The sequence below is a fragment of the Delphinus delphis genome, chromosome 19 (genome assembly GCF_949987515.2).
Source record: "Delphinus delphis chromosome 19, mDelDel1.2, whole genome shotgun sequence".
Taxonomy (NCBI): domain Eukaryota; kingdom Metazoa; phylum Chordata; class Mammalia; order Artiodactyla; family Delphinidae; genus Delphinus; species Delphinus delphis.
The window spans coordinates 46,941,616-46,962,700 of NC_082701.1; the positions used below are offsets into that span (position 1 = coordinate 46,941,616).

Here is a 21,085-nt window from a genome sequence, read left to right on the forward strand (position 1 = left end):
TCCACAAATCCATCAATCTGAGAAACTTTTACTGTGAGAGCAACAGGGTGCGTTGTTCATCTGGTAATCCTTGATCCTGGAGCAATATGTGAAGGCAGGGAAGAGAAAGAACAATAGTTTCCTTCTCAGTAGAAAGACCAGGATGAGGGAGGCGATGCTGATTCCTGACTGAGTTCTCAGGGAGTACTTCCCTGCCACAGAATTTTCTCTTTCCTTCTCTTCTGCTCTTTCCGGGGGAAGCTTCTTCAACTGCCTGCTCTCCCCAGCTGAGAGTTAAGTTCCCTTCGTCTGGCCAGACCACTCCACAAATGCCATCGTGCCTGGCCCTGTTATGCCCACGTTCAAGCAGATAAGCCGCCAACATGGCTTCTAACGGAGGAAGGGAGGGGCTCTCTCAAGGGAACTCGGCTTACCGAGGGAAAAGAGACTCGCACAGCAGCAAACGGCACACACTGCCCTTCCTCAGTGACCTTGGAGGAATCTACTTACAAAGGCTGCAGTTAGAGAGGGAAGAAGGAGAAGGAAGGGAAAGAGAGGGAGACCATGACCAGAGAGGTCGTAAGTCCCACAGGAATAACGGCGAGGACAAGGAAAAGGCCGCTTGTCACGAGGTCAAAATTAACCACACCCGTCTGATTATGACAGAGGGAAGGCAAGTGCTGGGATGATGACTGGGGGAAGAAGCTCGCAGACCACTGTGTACATGGGGAAATGTAGGAGAAAAGTGTTCCAAAGCTGATGACAAGGCAGACAGGAAACTTACATGTCCTTGCTGACAGGAAAGAAAGAGTGAAATTCTGGGTCTTCTCTCATCTGCAGGATTTCTAATAGGCGTCCGAAGTTCACCCTCTTCCCAAGGATGTGCTGACAGCTGGGAATACTGCCCTTCAGGTCAGGCAGAGCAGGGATCTAGACCTCTCCAAGAGTTCACAAAGAGGTTCAGTAAGGATTCAAACCACGATCCAAAACACAAATGGGACTGCCACTTCCTGTTGGGTTTCCATGCTGTAAAAGCGTGGGGGAGAAATGCCAACTACAAAGTGCTCTGCCTCCTGTGGAAAATGGAGCGCAGTGGATCCGGCTCCAGTTCTAACTTGTGAATCTAAGTGAGAACTGGTTGCTAGCTGCTAGAGGATTATAGTGTTAAAGAGACATCCCACCACCCAACCTGCCAGCCTTTCTGCTCACGGTCTGTGGACTGCTAGGGAGCTGATGGCAACGTTGTCTTGGGCCTCTGTGGGAAGGGCAGCCTTGGACTTTGGCAGCTCCTCTGGACCCCAGTTCACTGTCCTGTGTTCTTAAACAGCTTTGATGGAACAAGCCATCTGTGGGAGTTATTTAGTTTGGAACTGGAAGAGGGTTAGGATGTGGAAAAAATAAACTGAGCAGCCAAAGGATGGGGCCAGAGAGACAAGAGAAGGCAGGTGGCATGTTCATGGGACTATGTGCCAGGGCGAAGAGGAGGGTGGGACTGCAGAAAGGAGGCCAGCATGGGAAGTGCTGGAACACCCAGGACAGTGTGATTTTATTTCCTAAGTGGTGTTCTGCTGTTCTCCTTCAAGGCTCACAAACCCTCACTTGTGGGTGTCCATTACACGAGAATCCTGGGATAGTATAACTGTAAGCACACCTGATTTGCCATCTGAAAAACTACCTGAATTCTGCCTAATTTCTTGCTGGGCCTGTATCCTAGCCTAAAAGGCAAATCCAACAGTTTTTTAACATCCAAAGCCACAAGGTAATGGCAAGAGCTGAAAGAGTGGAAAAGGGAGATGGTGGAGGATCTGAGGGAATCCTTATGAGTTACAGAAAACAGCAACAGAAACTGCAGGGCGATCTGGGAAGATATATAGGAATCTGGTGCAGAACTGGACTGAACCTGGTCGTTTCTTTGGAGTCTTCTTAACTGCCCCCTCCAATCACTATAAAGAACATATACACACTGAGAGAGACTTTTATTTTTAAAATATAGGTATTTTCACTTATGATATCTCATTTAATCCTTACCGAAATCTTAGGAAGGGACTATTCTCATCCCCATTTCACAGAGAGTAAATTCAAGCCCAGACGGAATAAATAACCCATACGGAGTTTTCTTATGATCAGAACGGAGCAGAATGAAGACTATGATTCGCAACTAGATTTTTTTTTTTTTTTTTTTTTTTGCGGTACGTGGACCTCTCACCGCTGCAGCCTCTCCTGCTGTGGAGCACAGGCTCCGGACGCGCAGGCTCAGCGGCCATGGCTCACGGGCCCAGCCGCTCCGCGGCCCGTGGGATCCTCTTGGACCGGGGCACGAACCCGCGCCCCCTGCATCGGCAGGCGGACTCTCAACCACTGCACCACCAGGGAGGCCCGCAACTAGATTTTTAACCAGAGTTTTCTGCAGGTCATTCTGGCAAAATGGCATTAACATTGATGGTATCTCATCTGATCCATTCCTGATCGCCAAGCCTATGTAGCATATCCTCACAGGATTTGAAAAAAGAGATCAGAAAGCTGCTGATAGAGTCTATTTCTGATTCTTCACTAAATCTTTCCAAGTCATTAGTCTAAGACAGGCTTAGAGACAGTAAGCCAACAACTCTGAATGCTGTTTACTTAACTTCTGAAGCACACACACAGAAAGACATACACACAATTATAAACTACTTAGTATAGTTTCAGTGCTTTGTACTGATAAGACAGAGAGACAAAATTTCTGTACCAGCCTGTACTAGGGAAGCCTACACACAGCCCAAACTTTTTTTAAATTGACAACACAGAGCTAAAACTGAATCCTGTCACTGAATCCTGTCACTTAGCCTAAAGTCATTCTTGCTGCTGACAAAGAAGAAAAGAAGTTCAATGACAGCATCTCTTCTAGGAGGCACTGAAGATATGGTGGCACCTGGGCTTCAAGTACCAGGACAAACTGAAGCTGTTCAGTAACATGTAGTTTAAACACGAGGCACATGGTAAAAACCAACCAACCAACCAACCAGAGAGTACATGTGGCTGAATTTTAAAAACAATCTTCCCACCTCTGGTTTCTAAAGCCTCTGTTTCCCAGCCTTGTTGCCAGTTTCTGGTGTGGCCTGCAGAGATATTTATGCATATACTGCCATGTATGATTAACTATGGACCTATATTTATTTGTTCATTTATTTATTTGGTTGTGCCAGGTATTAGTTGCAGCAGGTGGGCTCCTTAGTTGCAGCTCGCCGGCTCCTTAGTTGTGGCATGCGAACTCTTAGTTGCGGCATGCATGTGTGATCTAGTTCCCTGACCAGGGATCGAACCCGGGCCCCCTGTATTGGGAGTCCAGAGTCTTATCCACTCCGCCACCAAGGAAGTCCCGGACCTATACCTTTTATATACATTTATATAAATGGTGATACACGTTGCCACTTAACAGCATATCTTAGAGATCATCAACATCATTTGGGAAGCACATTTCATACCAAATGCTAAAGATCATCAACAGCAAGGTTCTGGAACAGATCCAGAAAACCAACCATGTTTATTCCAACAGAATTTCTCTGTGTTGGGATGACTGAAAGACCCAGCAAAGGCAGCAAAGAAAAGCAGACAGAAGACAAACTGTTCATCAGTAAAGTCCGTCCGTCACCATCAGGCCCAACAGGCCTGGGAGTGGTCAGCAACAACAGACCCCTCAAGCAGGCAGGGTCTCAAATGACAATAGGCTGGGCAACGGGGACTGCCTTTACATACCCCAAAAGAATGTGAAAGTCCATTATGCGCTCCAGTCTGCATGCTGCCCGGAAAGGGCTCCCACACCAGAGCAATTAACATCAGGAGGGTCTTCAACAAATCTGAAGGCCAGAAACAAACACTGTAACACTTTTTGATGCGAAAATTAAATTGCGTTAATTACACATAACCCAGGTGTTACGGCAAGAGGCGCTTGGCGCATCTGCAGGCTTGGCACTGTCTGCCAGTGCCAGTCTCCCTATCAGGGGTTACCTGCAGATACCACAGAACGGCAGGATGTTTGAGGTGTTCTAGGCTGATCTCACAGTCTGGGGTTCTGCCGTGTGACAGTACCCTATTCCAGGGGTCAGGGTACAATAACTCCTTGCTCCTGCAACAGTACTTCCTAAAACAGTTTCAAGTATTCTACTGAATTCATTCAATAAATATTTATTAAGCATCTGCTATGCACAGTAGGGCTTATTTAAGACACGAGGGATACGGCAGTCAATAAAATGATGTTCCTGTTGTCATGCAGCTTAACATTCTTGTGAAACTGAGAAACAAGCAAACAAATACAGGACAAGTAGTGGGAAGTACTAGGGAAAAAATACCGTAGGGTAAGAGGGACAGAGAGTAACAGGGTAGGGGACAGTATTGCTCTTTAATCTAACACGGACAGAGAAAGTCTCCTGGATAAAGTGACATTTGATCAGACGTGAAGGAGTGAGCCACAAAGCAGAGAGGGCCTTACCTTCTGGGTACCTTCTTGGGCAGGTAACCAGAGCGCCAGGGAGCCCCTCCTCTCCTAACAAGGGTTCCCAGCTATGCGGTGTGAAGGAAGGGGCATAGGCTCTCCTAGCTCAGCCGAGTGAGAGGAGAGGCCTTTGAGAGCGCATGCAGCTCGCACGCCTTCCATGCAGTTTCTGGATAGTTTCCATCACAGATGAGAGTTTTATGTTGAATTTTAAGTTGACCACAAATATTTAACTTCCCTGGACCACAAATGCAGCATCTTCTCTGTGGTTTAGCTGGCACCAAGCACATATTTACGAATCTCTGTATGTCTGTCTGTTATTTAAATTTCTTATAGAAGTGCCAAGGTCTTTAGTCGTTGAGTTATCCCTTCCCATTCCGTATAAGTGGGTCTGAACCCCGATCAGGCCTAATTTTTGGAGAAAGGAGGTATCTTTACAATTGAAGCTTAGGGTCTTCCTGGTTAAATTTCTTATTGCTTCTTTCTTCAAAAAATATTACTGAGGGGTCTATTCCAGGTTCTTGTATTTGAATGACAACGTAAAAAATTTTTAATTACTGTTTTTTCCACAAGAGAATAAAAAATAAAATAAAACTTAGAAAATCTACATGCTTTAGCTACATTACAAGGAAAAACAAACAAGAAAAGCTACGCGTAAAAAGCCCCAAACTTCTAAATGTGTACTCTTATTTACTTACCAATTCCTGGGAATTACAAGCAGCACTAGAGTTACAGAGAATATAGGAAACAGTCCCTGCTCCCCAGCTGGGTCTGCAACAAGCTGGCTTGGGAAAGGGCTCTGGCTCCACAAGAGCACAAAATTCTGGGTCATTCCGAATCCCAGGGTCAGTTTCTCTTGTCCAACTGGCAAGAAAAGCCATGAGGCATTTTTATTAAATAAAGGCATACAAGCAGATCGTCTGAAACTCATGAGTTTCGAAACACTCTCTCCTACCTCATTCTGGGTATCTGTCATTGTCTTCACCTTCTGCAGTGCAGCTTACTGGGCCTTTGGGCTATGGTTCTACTCATATTCAGGCTTCAGGGGGTGGGGAGATACCAAGCTGCAGAGCTGAGATCCAACACAGAAAGACCAACGCTCACCTTCATAAAATGAATAGACTTTCAAAGTATTCAACGTGGAAGCCTAGAAACTCATTTAAAGGGGGAATTCCCTGGCGGTCCAGTGGTTTGGACTCTGTGCTTCCACAGCAGCGGGTATGGGTTTGATCCCTGGTCAGGGAACTAAGATTCCGCATGCCACACGGTGTGGCAAAAAAAAAAAAAAAAAAAAAAAAAAGGAAAAGAAACTCATTTTTAAAAAACTATTTTTTTTCTTGGAGTGTAATTGCTTTACAATGTTGTGTTAGTTTCTACCACACAGTGAAGTGAATCAGCCATATGCACAGACACATCCCTCCCTCTTAGACCTCCTCCCACTCCCCATCCTACCCAACCAGGCCGTAACAGAGCACCAAGCTGAGTTCCCTGTGCTATACAGCAGCTTCCCAACAGCTATCTATTTTACACATGGTAGTGTATTTATGTCAAACCTAATTTCCCAATTCACCCCACCCTCCCCTTCCCGCCCTGTGTCCACACGTCCGTTCTCTACGTCTGCCTCTCTATTCCTGCCCTGCAAATAGGTTCATCTGTACCATTCTTCTAGATTTCCACATATATGCGTTAATATATGATATCTGTTTTTCTCTTTCTGACTTACTTCACTCTGTATGACAGACTCTAGGTCCATCCACATCTCTATAAATGACCCAATTTCATTTATTTTTATGGCTGAGTAATATTCCATTATATATATGTACCACATCTTCTTTATCCATTCATCTGTCAATAGACATTTAGGTTGTTTCCATGTCCCGGCTATTGTAAATAGTGCTACAATGAACACTGGGGTACATGTCTCTTTTTGAATTATGGTTTTCTCAGGGTATATGCCCAGTAGTGGGAATGCCGGGTCATATAGTAGTTCTGTTTTTAGTTTAGTTTTTTTTTTTTTTTCCCTGCAGTCCGCGGGCCTCTCACTGTTGTGGCCCCTCCCGTTGCGGAGCACAGGCTCCGGACGCGCAGGCTCAGCGGCCATGGCTCACGGGCCCAGCCGCTCCACGGCATGTGGGATCTTCCCGGACCGGGGCAGGAACCCGTGTTCCCTGCATCAGCAGGCGGGACTCTCAACCACTGCGCCACCAGGGAAGTACTGTTTTTAGTTTTTTAAGGAACCTCCACACTAGCACTGACTTGTAATTAGAATGGCTTTAAGTACATGCATCTAGTTATTTTGTCTACCCTTCCAGTTTTCCACTGAAATGACTGAAAAAAAAAAAAAAGATAGAAAGTATATATCGGTACTAGGCAACCACATACCAGAAACTATGAGGAATTTTCTACAAGACAAACTGCAGATGGGACTGGAATGAGAAAAGAACAACTGATGTTCAACCCTTTGCCTGCTTGATAGGTTCATAGATGAGACTTCAGCAGCCATACCCCACTGATGCCCTTTCCTTGGAGCAACTAGGCCAAGAGCCAAGGTGGGTTCTGACACACTTAGAAGGGCACAACTGAATCCCACCAGGGTATCAGAAGAAACTTACAGGCTGCTGGCTTACAATTGGTGTGGATGGCCGCATGAGGCAGGAGGAAGACAGAGCTGAGTCTGGCTTCTTAAAGAGGCAAGAACCCCAGAATGAGAACACTAAGTTGGTCTATTACAGCAAACGGAGGGTTTAGCTCCTTGCCATGACTATCTCTAGCTCTAGTTTCCTTTCTACACTCCTCTAGGAGTATTTAACGCCCGCAGTGTAAATTAAATGTTCCTCTTTTCCTTTTATCTGCACCTGAAAATCTTAACAGACATCCATCTGAGATCTCAATATGAACAAGTATAGACTGCCTAAAAAAAGGATGGAAAAAAAAATCACCTAACGTGCAAAAAGGTATTAAATTGAACAGAAGGATACCAATCTAAGGAATAAGTATCCCTCTAGAACAGTCATTGTGAAAACTTTGGAAACTTTCAATTTCATACGCAACAGTAATGGCACAAGGACAGATAAATAAGATCATTGGAACAGAACAGGAAGTCTACAAATACACCCAAACATATATAATCGCTTGACGTATGACAAGCCACCACTGCAGGTCAGTGGGGAAAACTGATCTTTCAATAAATGGTGCTCAATCTATGGGATATCTGTATGGAAAAAAATTAACCTTGTCTCTACCTCATGCCAAAAACAAAAATTAATTCGAGATGGACTACACACCTAAATGTGAAAGGTAAAATAATACAACTTCTAGAAGAAAAAAACAGAAGAATATCTTCATGATCTTGTAGGCAAATAGTTCTTAAATAGGACACAAAAAGCACTAATCATTAAAGAAAAAAATTGATAAATTTGACTTCATTAAAATTAAGAACTTGTGTGTATCAAAAGACACCATTAAAAGTAAAAACATGGGGGCTTCCCTGGTGGTGCAGTGGTTAGGAATCCGCCTGCCAATACAGGGGGCACGGGTTTGGGCCCTGGTCCGGGAGGATCCCACATGCCGTGGAGCAACTAAGCCCGTGCGCCACAACTACTGACCCACGTGCCACAACTACTGAAGCCTGTGCCCCCAGAGCCTGTGCTCCGCAACAGGAAAAGGCACTGCAGTGAGAAGTCCACACACCACAACAAAGAGTAGCCCCCACTCACCACAACTAGAGAAAGTCCGTGCGCAGCAATGAAGACCCAATGCAGCCTAAATAAATAAATAAATAAAAATTTTAAAAAAAAAAGTGAAAACATGAGCCAAGGCAGAGTTTTGTTTTTTTTTTTTTGCGGTATGCGGGCCTCTCACTGTTGTGGCCCTTGCCATTGCGGAGCCCAGGCTCCAGACGCGCAGGCTCAGTGGCCATGGCTCATGGGCCCAGCTGCTCCACGGCATGTGGGATCCTCCCGGACTGGGGCACGAACCCGTGTCCCCTGCATCGGCAGGCAGACTCTCTACCACTGCGCCACCAGGGAAGCCCGAGAGATGGTATTTTTAACACATAAATGTATATCCAACACAGTACTTATATATAAAGAATATTTTTAAAATTATTCTATAAATTAATAAGAAAAAGACAAGCCATCGAAAGGAGAACGGGCACAAGTCAGGAACAGGCACTCCACAGAAGAGGATATCCAAGTGACCAAAAGCAGAAGAAAAGGTACTCAACATCACTATTCTCCAGGGAAATGAAAATCAAGATCACAATGAGATCCTTCTGCACACCCACCAGAATGGCTAAAATGAAATCCAAAACCAAAATCAAAACCAAGAGTTGGCAAAGGAAAGATGTGGAACAACTGAAGTTCTCATATACTGCAGACGGTCATGTATATTGGTACAACCACCTTGGAAATCTGCTTGGCATTGTCTACTGAAGTTAAACATACATCTACCTTATGACCTAACCATCCCATTCCTAGGTATATATCAAAGAGAAATAGAGCATATGTCCACCAAAAGACATACATAAAAATGTCCATGGCCGCTTTATTCATAGTAGCCAAGACTGGTAAAAGAAACAAACTTTCATCAATAGTAGAAGTAGTAAACTGTGGTGTACTTATACAACAAAATACTACACAGCAATAATGAGGAATGAACTACTCTTACATGTAATAACATGAATAAATCTCTCATAGATTGTGTTGAACAAAAGAAACAAAGGGGGGGACTTCACTGGTGGTCCACTGGCTAGGACTCCAAGCTCCCAATGCTGGGGGCCCAGGTTTGATCCCCGTCAGGGAACTAGATCCTGCATGCTGCAACTAAAGATTCTGCACGCTGCAACTAAAGATTCTGCACGCTGCAATTAAGGGTCCCGTGTGCCACAACAAAGACCTGGTGCACCCAAATAAATAAATAAATATTTTAAAAACAAACAGACAAACAAAGGGTATGTACTATATGATTCCATTTATGTACAGTTCAAAAACAGGCAAAACTAATGGATAGTGAATGAGATCAGAATAACTGTTACCTGTGTAACGGAGAGTATTAATGAGAGGGGGCATAAAGGAGCCTGCTGGGATCTGAGAAATATTCTGTATCTTGAGCTGGGTGGCAGTTAGCATGTCTTTTTTTTTTTTTGTTTGCAGGATATTTCTTTAATTCAGATCATGCAATTTTGGAAATAGGTATAAGTCATATTCAACAATATCTTTTATTAATAATACAGATGAACATTTTTTTAAACATCGTTATTGGAGTATAATTGCTTTACAATGTTGTGTTAGTTTCTGCTGTATAACAAAGTGAATCAGCTATACGTATACATATAACCATATGTAAAAATATACTGAGCTCAAACTTAAAAGTAGTGCATATTACTTAATGAAGGTTAAACCTCAATAAAAAAGTAAAAAACAAAAACACACAAAAAAAACACACAGAGTAAACTGCATTTCAATCTAGATTTTGGCAGTCATATTAGAAAATGATCAGGAAAAAATACAGGTAAGGCTATAAGCAGCAGTTAAATATAGTAATAGAGAACCAAATTAGTGAAACGAATGACTTCGTTGAGCCTCTTCTACAATACAAAAGAAAATATAGAGATGAAAATAATGGTGGGGGGAGTAAAGATGGGAAAATAGAACCCTAATCTTTAAAAGCTATTCCAGAAAGATCAAGACTGACAGGAGAAGAGCAATTATTTTAAAAAATGAGAAAGGAAAGGGGGGGAAAAAAAAGGAAAAGTAAACTTTCCTGAGTGAATAAGTCCTGAATATTCAAAGGACATGCTAAGAAACTTAATAACAGGAGACCAACACCTTCATTAGAGTTGGCAAAAAAAGTGGGTTTTGGGGGCTTTGTTTTATTTTTTTTTTTAAATGAATCTGAAACTTCACTTGTATTCAATGGGAAAGAGTTCTGTGATCAATTATTAATGCCTGTCTTTGGCAGAGAATGAAAGCATATTTATCAGACATTTGCCATCCTTGACCCAGACATACCCTGGTTCAGTCTTTAGTTTCCAAGGACAATGAGAAAAAATAATCCTGTAAGCATTAAAACAAAAAAACAAACAAACAACAAAAACCCCACACAAATCTGATTGGCCTCAGACTTTTGTGCCCCCAAACTGCCCCATTCATGTAGAAGGGCAAAAGACAGACATTCTCAGATAAACTAAGACTTAGAAACATAATAAACATTTTTCTTTCAGAAAAAATACTATTTAAATATGTATCCCAGTATAACAAGATATTAGAAAAAAATTGAGACCACTGTTAAAAAAAAATCAAGAACACCTTCAACAAATAAAAGGCATTTAGAAAAAAAGAGAGGTGCACACCAGTCAGAATGGCCATCATCAAAAAATCTACAAATAATAAATGCTGGAGATGGTGTAGAGAAAAGGGTATCCTCTTACACTGTTGGCGGGAATGTAAATTGATACAGCCACTATGGAAAACAGTATGGAGGTTCCTTAAAAAACTAAAAATAGAACTACCATATGACCCAGCAATCCCACTACTGGGCATATATCCTGAGAAAACCATAATTCAAAAAGAGTCATGTACCACAATGTTCATTGCAGCACTATTTACAATAGCCAGGACATGGAAGCAACCTAAGGGTCCATCAAAAGATGAATGGATGAAGAAGATGTGGCACATACATACAATGGAATATTGCTCAGCCATAAGAAGAAACGAAATTGAGTTATTTATAGTGAGGTGGATGGACCTAGAGTCTGTCATACAGAGTGAAGGAAGTCAGAGATAGACAAACAAATACTGTATGCTAACATATATACATGGAATCTAAAAAAAAAAGGTTCTGAAGAACCTAGGGGCAGGACAGGAATAAAGACGCAGACGTAGAGAATGGACTTGAGGACACAGCGGGTGGAAGGGGAGGGTAAGCTGAGATGAAGTGAGAGAGTGGCATGGACATACATACACTACCAAAAGTAAAATAGATAGCTAGTGGGAAGCAGCCGCATAGCACAGGAAGATCAGCTCGGTGCTTTGTGACCACCTAGAGGGGTGGGATAGGGAGGGTGGGAGGGAAATGCAAGAGGGAGGGGATATGGGCATATATGTATACGTAGAGCTGATTCACTTTGTTATACAGCAGCAACTAACACAACAATGTAAAGCAATTATACCTCAATAAACATGTTAAAAAAAATAAATAAAAATTTAAAAAGGGAGGTGGGAGAACTGTTACACATGAAAAGACCCTTAAGAGACATATCAACCAAACACAAAGTATGAAGTTTGCTTAGATTTTAATTCCGACAAACCCATTGTGAAATGATATTTTGGAGATAATCTGAAGAATTTGAAAACAGACTATATGATATTAACAAATTATTAATTTTGTTATGTATAATAATGTTATGTTATGCTAGAAAGAAAGCCTTACAAGTTAGACATATTTACTGAGTATTTTCAGTTATAATGAATGGAAGTTGATTTAAAACCTCCAAGAACAAAAATCTGGCAGGGGGACAAAGAGAATGATTGAAAAAATATTGGCAAAATGTTGACAACTGTTTAATTTACGTGGTGATTCATTAAACTATTCTCTTTACTTTTCTTGTAGTCTGGAAATTTCAACAGTAAAAGGTAAAAACAAAAAAACCCAAAACAACAAAAACTAACCAAACAAAACCCAGGAACATAGTAGATAAATTGTATTAAAAAACAAATGGCGGGGCTTCCCTGGTGGCGCAGCGGTTGGGAGTCCGCCTGCCGATGCAGGGGACGCGGGTTTGTGCCCCAGTCCGGGAGGATCCCACATGCTGCGGAGCGGCTGGGCCCGTGGGCCATGGCCGCTGGGCCTGCACGTCCGGAGCCTGTGCTCCACAACGGGAGAGGCCACAGTGGTGAGAGGCCCACGTACCGCAAAAAAAAACAAAACAAAACAAAACAACAAATGGCATAAAGCAAAAAGAGTAAAAGATACTTAATTCTATAAAAGTGATGTTAATAGGATTCTTAAACAGTGCAAATGTCAAAAAGTACTCTTCAGAGAAAAGATACACAATGTACACACACTGTACACACACTGTAAAAACATTTAATGATAATAGAGTTGAGAGTATATAGTGGTTAATCTGGACCTACAGCATGTGTTTGAATTACTGGATATATGACCTTAGTTAAAAACCTGAACTTTTTGCGTCTCATTTTTCTTCATCTATAAAATGGGGATAATGACAGTACTTACACAGGTAGAGTTGTTGGGAAGATTAAATCCTGGCACATTGTAAACCTTCAATAAATAGCTACTATTATCTAAAATCTCACTGATACCTATACTAACTAGGAAATGGAGACGTGGTAAGAAAAGGAGGAAGCAGGAAGTCCTACATTTACACACGGGGGTGCGTGGCAGAAACTGCTACTTGTTTCCCATTATCTGCTCTCCTTCTCTTCCTCTGTAATAAAACTCTTGATTTTTAGCTGTGCATATGGTCTACCTAGAATAAAAATATTTCCCAGTCTACACTGCAGCTAGGTTTGGCCACGTGACTCAGTTCTGGCCAACAGAATATAGGCAGTAATGTGCATGAACTCCCAGGAAAGGCCCTTAAAAGAAAAAGACATCTCTTTTTTTTTTTAACTGCCTTCCTTCTTTAACTGTTTCTACTTCGCACAGGCTTGCATACAGATAAGGTGGCTGGCATTCCAATAGCCATCTTAGACTATGAGGGGTCCTTGGAAATGAAAACCATGTATAGCAGAGCAACAAAATAGAAAGAAACTTGGTCCATGACACCACGGAGTGCCAAACCAGAAAACCTCTGGTTTTGAGAGGGAAATGTATTTCTATCTTATTTAAGTTACTGTTATTTGGGGATTTTCTGCATCTTACAGCTGAACATAATCCTAACTAAAATGAGAAACAGTTCTATCCTATTTAATTGTTCTACTTGATAAGTAGAGAAAAAGAACTTAAGGTATTTTATTTTAAAAATCAGAGATAAACAAGTGGAATTAAAATGCCATGAGCATAGTGGTGTTGGTTGCACAACACTATGAATGTTCTAAATGCCACTGAATTCTTCACTTTAAACGGTTAATTTTTATGTTATATAAATTCATATAATTTCATCTCAATAAATTAAATCTTTAAAAATACCCCAAAGTAGGGCTTCCCTGGTGGCGCAGTGGTTGAGAGTCCGCCTGCTGATGCAGGGGACACGGGTTCGTGCCCCAGTCGGGGAAGATCCCACATGCCACGGAGCGGCTGGGCCCGTGAGCCATGGCTGCTGAGCCTGCGCGTCCAGAGCCTGTGCTCCGCAACGGGAGAGGCCACAACAGTGAGAGGCCCGCGTACCGCAAAAAAACAAAAAACCCCCAAAAACCCCAAAGTAGAAATTAGTAACAAAAGTTTAAGAAATCCAACTATAAAAACAAAACTCCCAAATAACTTTAGAATCAAAGAGAAAAAATCAGAATGACAATTAAAGACTACTTAGAAAATGGTCATTAGAACAGTACACATCTCAATGAATCAGAATGTGGCCAAAGTATTAGTAATCTCATATTCAAAGCCATAAAGCTTTTAAGTAAACTAATAAGAAACAAATGAACACAGAAGATCCAACACAAGTAGGAGAACAAAACAAGTCTAAGAAAAATAAGAAGAAGAAAATAAAGATACAAATAAAAATTAATGAATTAAAGACAATAAATATAAGCTAGTTTTTATAAACTAAGAAACACATACTGCTAACAAATTTAAGAAAAAAATCAAAGAACACAGAAATTAAATTAGAAATGGAAAGCGGATTTATAACAAATCCTAATTTTTAAATTAGTGAAGAGATATCAAAAATGTGAAGGGACTTCCCTGGTCGTCCAGTGGTTAAGAATCCACCTTCCAACGCAGGGAACATGGGTTCGATCCCTGGTCGGGGAACTAAGATCCCACATGCTGCGGGGCAACTAAGCCCACATGTTGCAACAGAGGCCACACGCTGCAATGAAAGATCCTGCGTGCTGCAACTAAGAGCCAACGCAGCCCCCAAAATAAATAAATAAATAAAAATATTTTTTTAAAATGTGAAGATTTTAGAGAAATGGATGATTTTCTGGATAATGTCAGTCAACAAAATTGACACAAGAAGTGATAAAAATGTTCCATATCCTCATTGTGGTGATATTTACACTACTGTATACTTTTGTCAAAACTCATCTAACTGAACACTTAAAACTGTTGAACTATTTATTATATGTATTTATGTTATATCTCAATAATCCTGCCTAAAAATTTGATGCAAGAACTAAGAAATCTTAAAAAACACATAACAAAGAAACAGAAACAGGAAGTGTCAAAGGTTTTCTTTCCAAAACTATTAGAGGCTGAGATGACTTTATAGGTAAGTTCCTTCAGTTCATTTACCTATTCAGCCAATAATATTTGTTAACGGTATGGGGAGGGATCCATTCTCCAGGCACTGTTCTAAACACTGGGGAGTAATACAGTAAATAAAATCACAGTTTTTACATTCTAGTGGGGGACAATAAATAGGCAAAGCAAAAACAAAACAAAAACCAATTGTCAGGTAGGTGATGGTAAGTGTTAAGAAGAAAAATAAAGTCCAGTGAGGGGACAGAGAGTGCCTGGGGTAGACTGTTCATTTCTATAGATTACTGGTAAAGAACTTTCTGATAAAGAACTTTCTGATAACTTTCTGGTAAAGAACTTTCTGATTACTGGTAAAGAACTTTCTGACAATAAATAGGCAAAGCAAAAACAAAACAAAAACCAATTGTCAGGTAGGTGATGGTAAGTGTTAAGAAGAAAAATAAAGTCCAGTGAGGGGACAGAGAGTGCCTGGGGTAGACTGTTCATTTCTATAGATTACTGGTAAAGAACTTTCTGATAAGGCTGGCTCATGAACAGGAATCTGAAGGACATTAGGAAGTAAACTATGCAGGGGGGTAACAGCAGAACAGAAGTGCAAAGGCCCAGAGGCATGAGTTGTTTGGCATGATTAAAGAATGAGCAGGCCAGTTTGACCAGTGAAGAATAAGTGAATAGGAGAGTGGCAGGAGATGAGGTCAGAAAGGATGTAAGCCTTGGTAAGGGCTTGAAATCTTTTATGAGTGAGACAGGGGCTCTGAAGGGGCTTGGCAGTGGGTGTTAACCAATCCAGCTTACCTCTGAAAAGATCACACTGGCTGCTGTGCTGAGACTACACTGAAGGGGGACAAAGATCACAACATGCCTGTAGTAATAGTTTAAGCAAGAGAAGGTAACATTTTGGATAAGGGTGGTACTACTAGAAATGGTTAAATGGCTGGATTCTGTACAGATTACAAAGGTAGAGTGAAAGACGACTGCTGAGAGGCTGAAGGTAGAGTATGAGAGAGAGAGTCAAGAACGACTCTTTAAGTAATACACACTATATACTTGCCAGGTCACAGAAAAAGAAAAGCTGCTTCCCATTTCTTTGTATGAAGTCAGTACACCCAAATACTCCAACACTCAAAGAAAAAACAGCAGAGACAGAAAAGAGAGGTCAGGCCCACTACGGAAATGGATGTAAATATCCTAGGTAAAACCACAGCAAATCAAATGTAGCAGACCATTAAAATATAACCCAAGGGCTTCCCTGGTGGCGCAGTGGTTGAGAGTCCACCTGCCGATGCAGGGGACATGGGTTCGTGCCCCGGTCTGGGAAGATCCCACATGCCGCGGAGCAGCTGGGCCTGTGAGCCATGGCCGCTGGGCCCGCGTGTCCGGAGCCTGTGATCCACAACGGGAGAGGCCACAACAGCGAGAGGCCCGCATGCAGCAAAAATAAATAAATAAATAAAAATTATATATATATATATATCTCCCAAATAGTGTTCATCCCAGTAAGAAAATGACAAGTCAAGTTTAGAAAACATTAATTTAACACATCACATATAAAGAAGATGTGAAAAAAACTATAAGAAACACAAATACATGGAGGCTAAACAGTGCACTACTAAATACCCAACAGATCACTGAAGAACTCAAAGAAGAAATTAAAAAATACATAGAAACAACAACAACAAAAATACATAGAAACAAATGACAATAAAAACACAACGACCCAAAACCTATGGGATGCAGCAAAAGCAGTTCTAAGAGGGAAGTTTATAGCAATTCAATCTCACCTCAAGAAACAAGAAAAATCTCAAATAAAGAATCAAACCCTACACCTAAAGCAACTAGAGAGAGAAAAACAAGGAAAACCCAAAGTCAGTAGAAGGAAAGAAATCATAAAGATCAGAGCAGAAATAAATGAAACAGAAATGAAGAAAACAATAGCAAAGATCAGTAAAACTAAAAGCTGGTTCTTTGAGAAGATAAACAAAATTGATAAACCCTTAGCTAGACTCATCAAGAACAAAAGGGAGATGACGCACAGAAATAAAATTAGAAGTGAAAAAGGAGAAATCACAACTGACACTGCAGAAATACAAAGAATTATAAGAGACTACTACAAACAACTATATGCCAATAAAATGGACAACCACGAAGAAATGGACAAATTCTTGGAAAGGTACAATTTTCCAAGACTGAACCAGGAAGAATTAGAAAATATAAACAGACCTATCACAAGTAATGAAATTGAAACCATAATTAAAAATCTTCCACAAACAGAAGTCCAGGACCAGATGGCTTCACAGGCTAATTCTGTCAAATATTTAGAGAACAGCTAACACCGATCCTTCTCAAACTATTCCAAAAAATTGCAGAGGGAGGAACACTCCCAAATTCATTCTATGGAGCCACCATCACCCTGATACCAAACCCAGAAAAAGATATCACAAAAAAAGAAAATTATAGACCGATATCACTGATAAACATAGATTCAAAAGTAGTGAACAAAATACTAGCAAACAGAATCCAACAGCACATTAAAAAGATCATACACAGGGACTTCCCTGGTGATGTAGTGGTTAAGAATCCGCCTGCCAATGCAGGGGACAGGGGTTCGAGCCCTGGTCTGGGAAGATCCCACATGCCGCGGAGCAACTAAGCCTGTGTGCCACAGCTACTGAGCCTGCGCTCTAGAGCCCGCAAGCCACAACTACTGAGCCCACATGCCACAACTATGAAGCTGCACACCCAGAGCCCGTGCTCTGCAACAAGAGAAATGACTGCAATGAGAAGCCCACACACCACAACAAAGAGTAGCCCCTGCTCTCCACAACTAGAGAAAGCCTGCGCACAGCAACAAAGACCCAACGCAGCCAAAAATAAATAAATTTAAAATAAATAAATAAATTTATTTTTTAAAAAAAGGATCATATACCATTATCAAGTTTGATTTATCCCAGGGATTCAAGGATTCTTCAATATATGCAAATCAATCAATGTGATACACCACATTAACAAATTAAGGAATAAAAACCACATGATCATCTCAATAGATGCAAAAAAGCTTCTGACAAAATTCAACACCCATTTATGATAAAAGCTCTCCAGAAAATGGGCATAGAGGGAACCTACCTCATAATAAAGGCCATATATGACAAACCCATAGCAAGCATCACACTCAATGGTGAAAAACTGAAAACATTTCCACCAAGATCAGGAACAAGACAAGGATGTCCACTCTTGCCACTCTTATTTAACATAGTTTTGGAAGTCCTAGCCACAGCAATCAGAGAAGAAAAAGTAATAAAAGGAATATAAATTGGAAAAGAATAAGTAAAACTGTCACTATTTGTCAATGACATGACACTATACATAGAAAATCCTAAAGATGCCACCAGAAAACTACAAGAACTAATCAATGAATTTGGTAAGGTTGCAGGATATAAAATTAATGCACAGAAATCTCTGGCATTCCTATACATCAACAATGAAAAATCAGAAAGAGAAATTAAGGAAACAATCCCATTTACCACTGCAACAAAAAGAATAAAATACCTAGGGATAAACCTGCCTAAGGAGGTGAAAGACTTGTACTCAGAAAACTATAAAACACTGATGAAAGTAATCAAAGATGACATAAACAGATGGAGAAATACACCATGTTCTTGGATTGGAAGAATCAACATTGTGAAAATGACTATACTACCTGAAGCAATCTACAGATTCAATGCAATCCCTATCAAACTACCAATGGCATCCTTCACAGAATTAGAACAAAAAAATCTTACAATTCGTATGGAAACACAAAAGACCCTGAATAGCCAAAGCAAACTTGAGAAAGAAAAACGGAGTTGGAGGAATCAGGCTCCCTGACTTCAAACTATACCACAAAGCTACAATAATCAAGACAGTATGGTACTGGCACAAAAACAGAAAGCCCAGAGATAAACCCACGCACATATGGTCACCTAATTTACAACAAAGGAGGCAAGAACATACAATGGAGAAAAGACAGCCTCTTTAATAAGTGGTGCTGGGAAAACTGGACAGCTACATGTAAAAGAATGAAATTAGGTTGGTTCCATGTCCTGACTATTGTAAATAGTGCTGCCATGAATATTGTGGTGCATGTCTCTTTCTGAATTATGGTTTTCTCAGGGTATATGCCCAGTAGTTGGATTGCTGGGTCATATGGTAGTTCTACTTTTAGTTTTTTAAGGAACCTCCATACTGTTTTCCATAGTGCTTGTATCAATTTACATTTTCACCAGCAGTGTAGGAAGGTTCCCTTTTCACCACACCCTTTCTAGCATTTATTGTTTCTAGCTTTTTTGATAATGACCATTCTGACCGGCGTGAGGTGATACCCCATTGTAGTTTTGATTTGCATTTCTCTAATAATTAGTGATGTTGAGCATCTTTTCACGTGCCTCTTGGCCATGTGTATGATGAAATGTCTATTTCATCATAGAAAAAAAAGTCTATTTAGGTCTCCTGTCCATTTTTTAACTGGACTGTTTTTTTGATATTGAGCTCCATGAGCTGTTTGTATATTTTGGAGATTAACCCTTTGTCTATTGTTTCATTTGCAAATATTTTCTCCCATTCTGAGGGTTGGCTTTTTGTCTTGTTTATGGTTTCTTTTGCTGTGCAAAAGCTTTTAAGTTTAATTAAGTTCCACTTGTTTATTTTTGTTTTTATTTCTATTACTCTAGGAGGTGGGTCAAAAAAGATTTTGCTGTGCTTTATGTCAAAGGGTGTTTTTCCTATGTTTTCCTCTACATGTTTTATAGCGTCTGGTCTTACATTTAAGTCTTTAATCCATTTGGAGTTTACTTTTGTGTACGGTGTTAGGTAGTGTTCTAATTTCACTCTTTTACCACAATGTTCGTTGCAGCACTATTTACAATGCCAGGACATGGAACCAACCTAAATGTCCATCGATGGATGAATGGATAAAGAAGATGTGGTACATATATACAGTGGAATATTACTCAGCCATAAAAGGAAACAAAACTGAGTTATTTGTAGTGAGGTGGATGGACTCAGAGTCTGTCATACAGAGTGAAGTAAGTCAGAAAGAGAAAAACAAATACCGTATGCTAACACATATATATGGAATCTAACAACAAAAAAAAGAAATGGTACTGATGAACCTAGTTGCAGGGCAGGAATAAGGGGACAGACATAGAGAATGGACTTGAGGACATGGGGTGGGAGGGCAAATTGGGGTGAAGTAAGAGTAGCATCAACATACATACACTAGTGAATATAAAATAGTTGGCTGGTGGGAAGCAGCAGCATAGCACAGGGAGATTGGCTCAGTGCTTTGCAATGACCTAGAGGGGTGGGATAGGGAGAGTGGGAGGGAGGCTCAAGATGGAGGGGATGTGGGGACATGTGCATGCATATGGCTGATTTGCTTTGTTGTGCAACAGAAACTAACACAGTATTATGAAGTAATTGTACTCCAATAAAGATCTGTTAAAAATAAGTAAATAAATAAAGAAGATGGGTACATATATATACAATGGAATACTACTCAGCCATAAAAAAGGATGAAATAATGCCATTTGCAGCAACATGGATGCAACTAGAGATTATCATACTAAGTAAGTCAGAAAGAGAAACACAAGTACCATTTGATATCACTTGTACGTGGAATCTCAAATACGACACAAATGAACCTATTTATAAAATAGAAACAGAATCAGGGACATAGAGAATAGACTAGTGGTTGCCAAGGGGGAGGGAGGTGGGAGAGGGTACGAGTGGTAGTTTGGGATTAGCAAATGCAAACTGGTGTATATAGAATGGATAAACAAAAAGGCCCTACTGTATAGCACACGGAACTATATATAAACCATAACGGAAAAGAATATCAAGAAGAATGTATATATATGTATAACTGAGTCACTGTGCTATATAGCAGTAATTAACACAACACTGTAATTCAACTATACTATACTTCAATAAAAAATAAAAAGAAAGAAAAAACACATCACATAAATTAATGAAAGAAATAAGTGATTGGCTAAAAAAAGAATCAATAAGAGAATTTGATGTGATAGCTGAATATAAATGTTAGCTTTTCCCAAGTACTACGTAGAAGGTGGAATGGAAAAAATTCCATTCATTATAGCAAGAAAATCAATGAAAAAACGTGGAGACATAAAAGAACTGATATCCAGAGACTACTACGACCTAATAAGAAAACTTGTAACAATGTAAAATTTTCTTCAAAGATATTTTTATTTC

The 21,085-nt window shown here is 40.5% G+C and overlaps 1 protein-coding gene across 2 annotated transcripts in view; it reads right to left on the reverse strand.

The window, feature by feature from the left end:
* The window catches only part of SMG6 (SMG6 nonsense mediated mRNA decay factor), a 236,582-nt gene that overhangs the window by 35,842 nt on the left and 179,655 nt on the right, over positions 1–21,085 (reverse strand). The gene's annotated exons all lie outside the window — the stretch shown is intronic.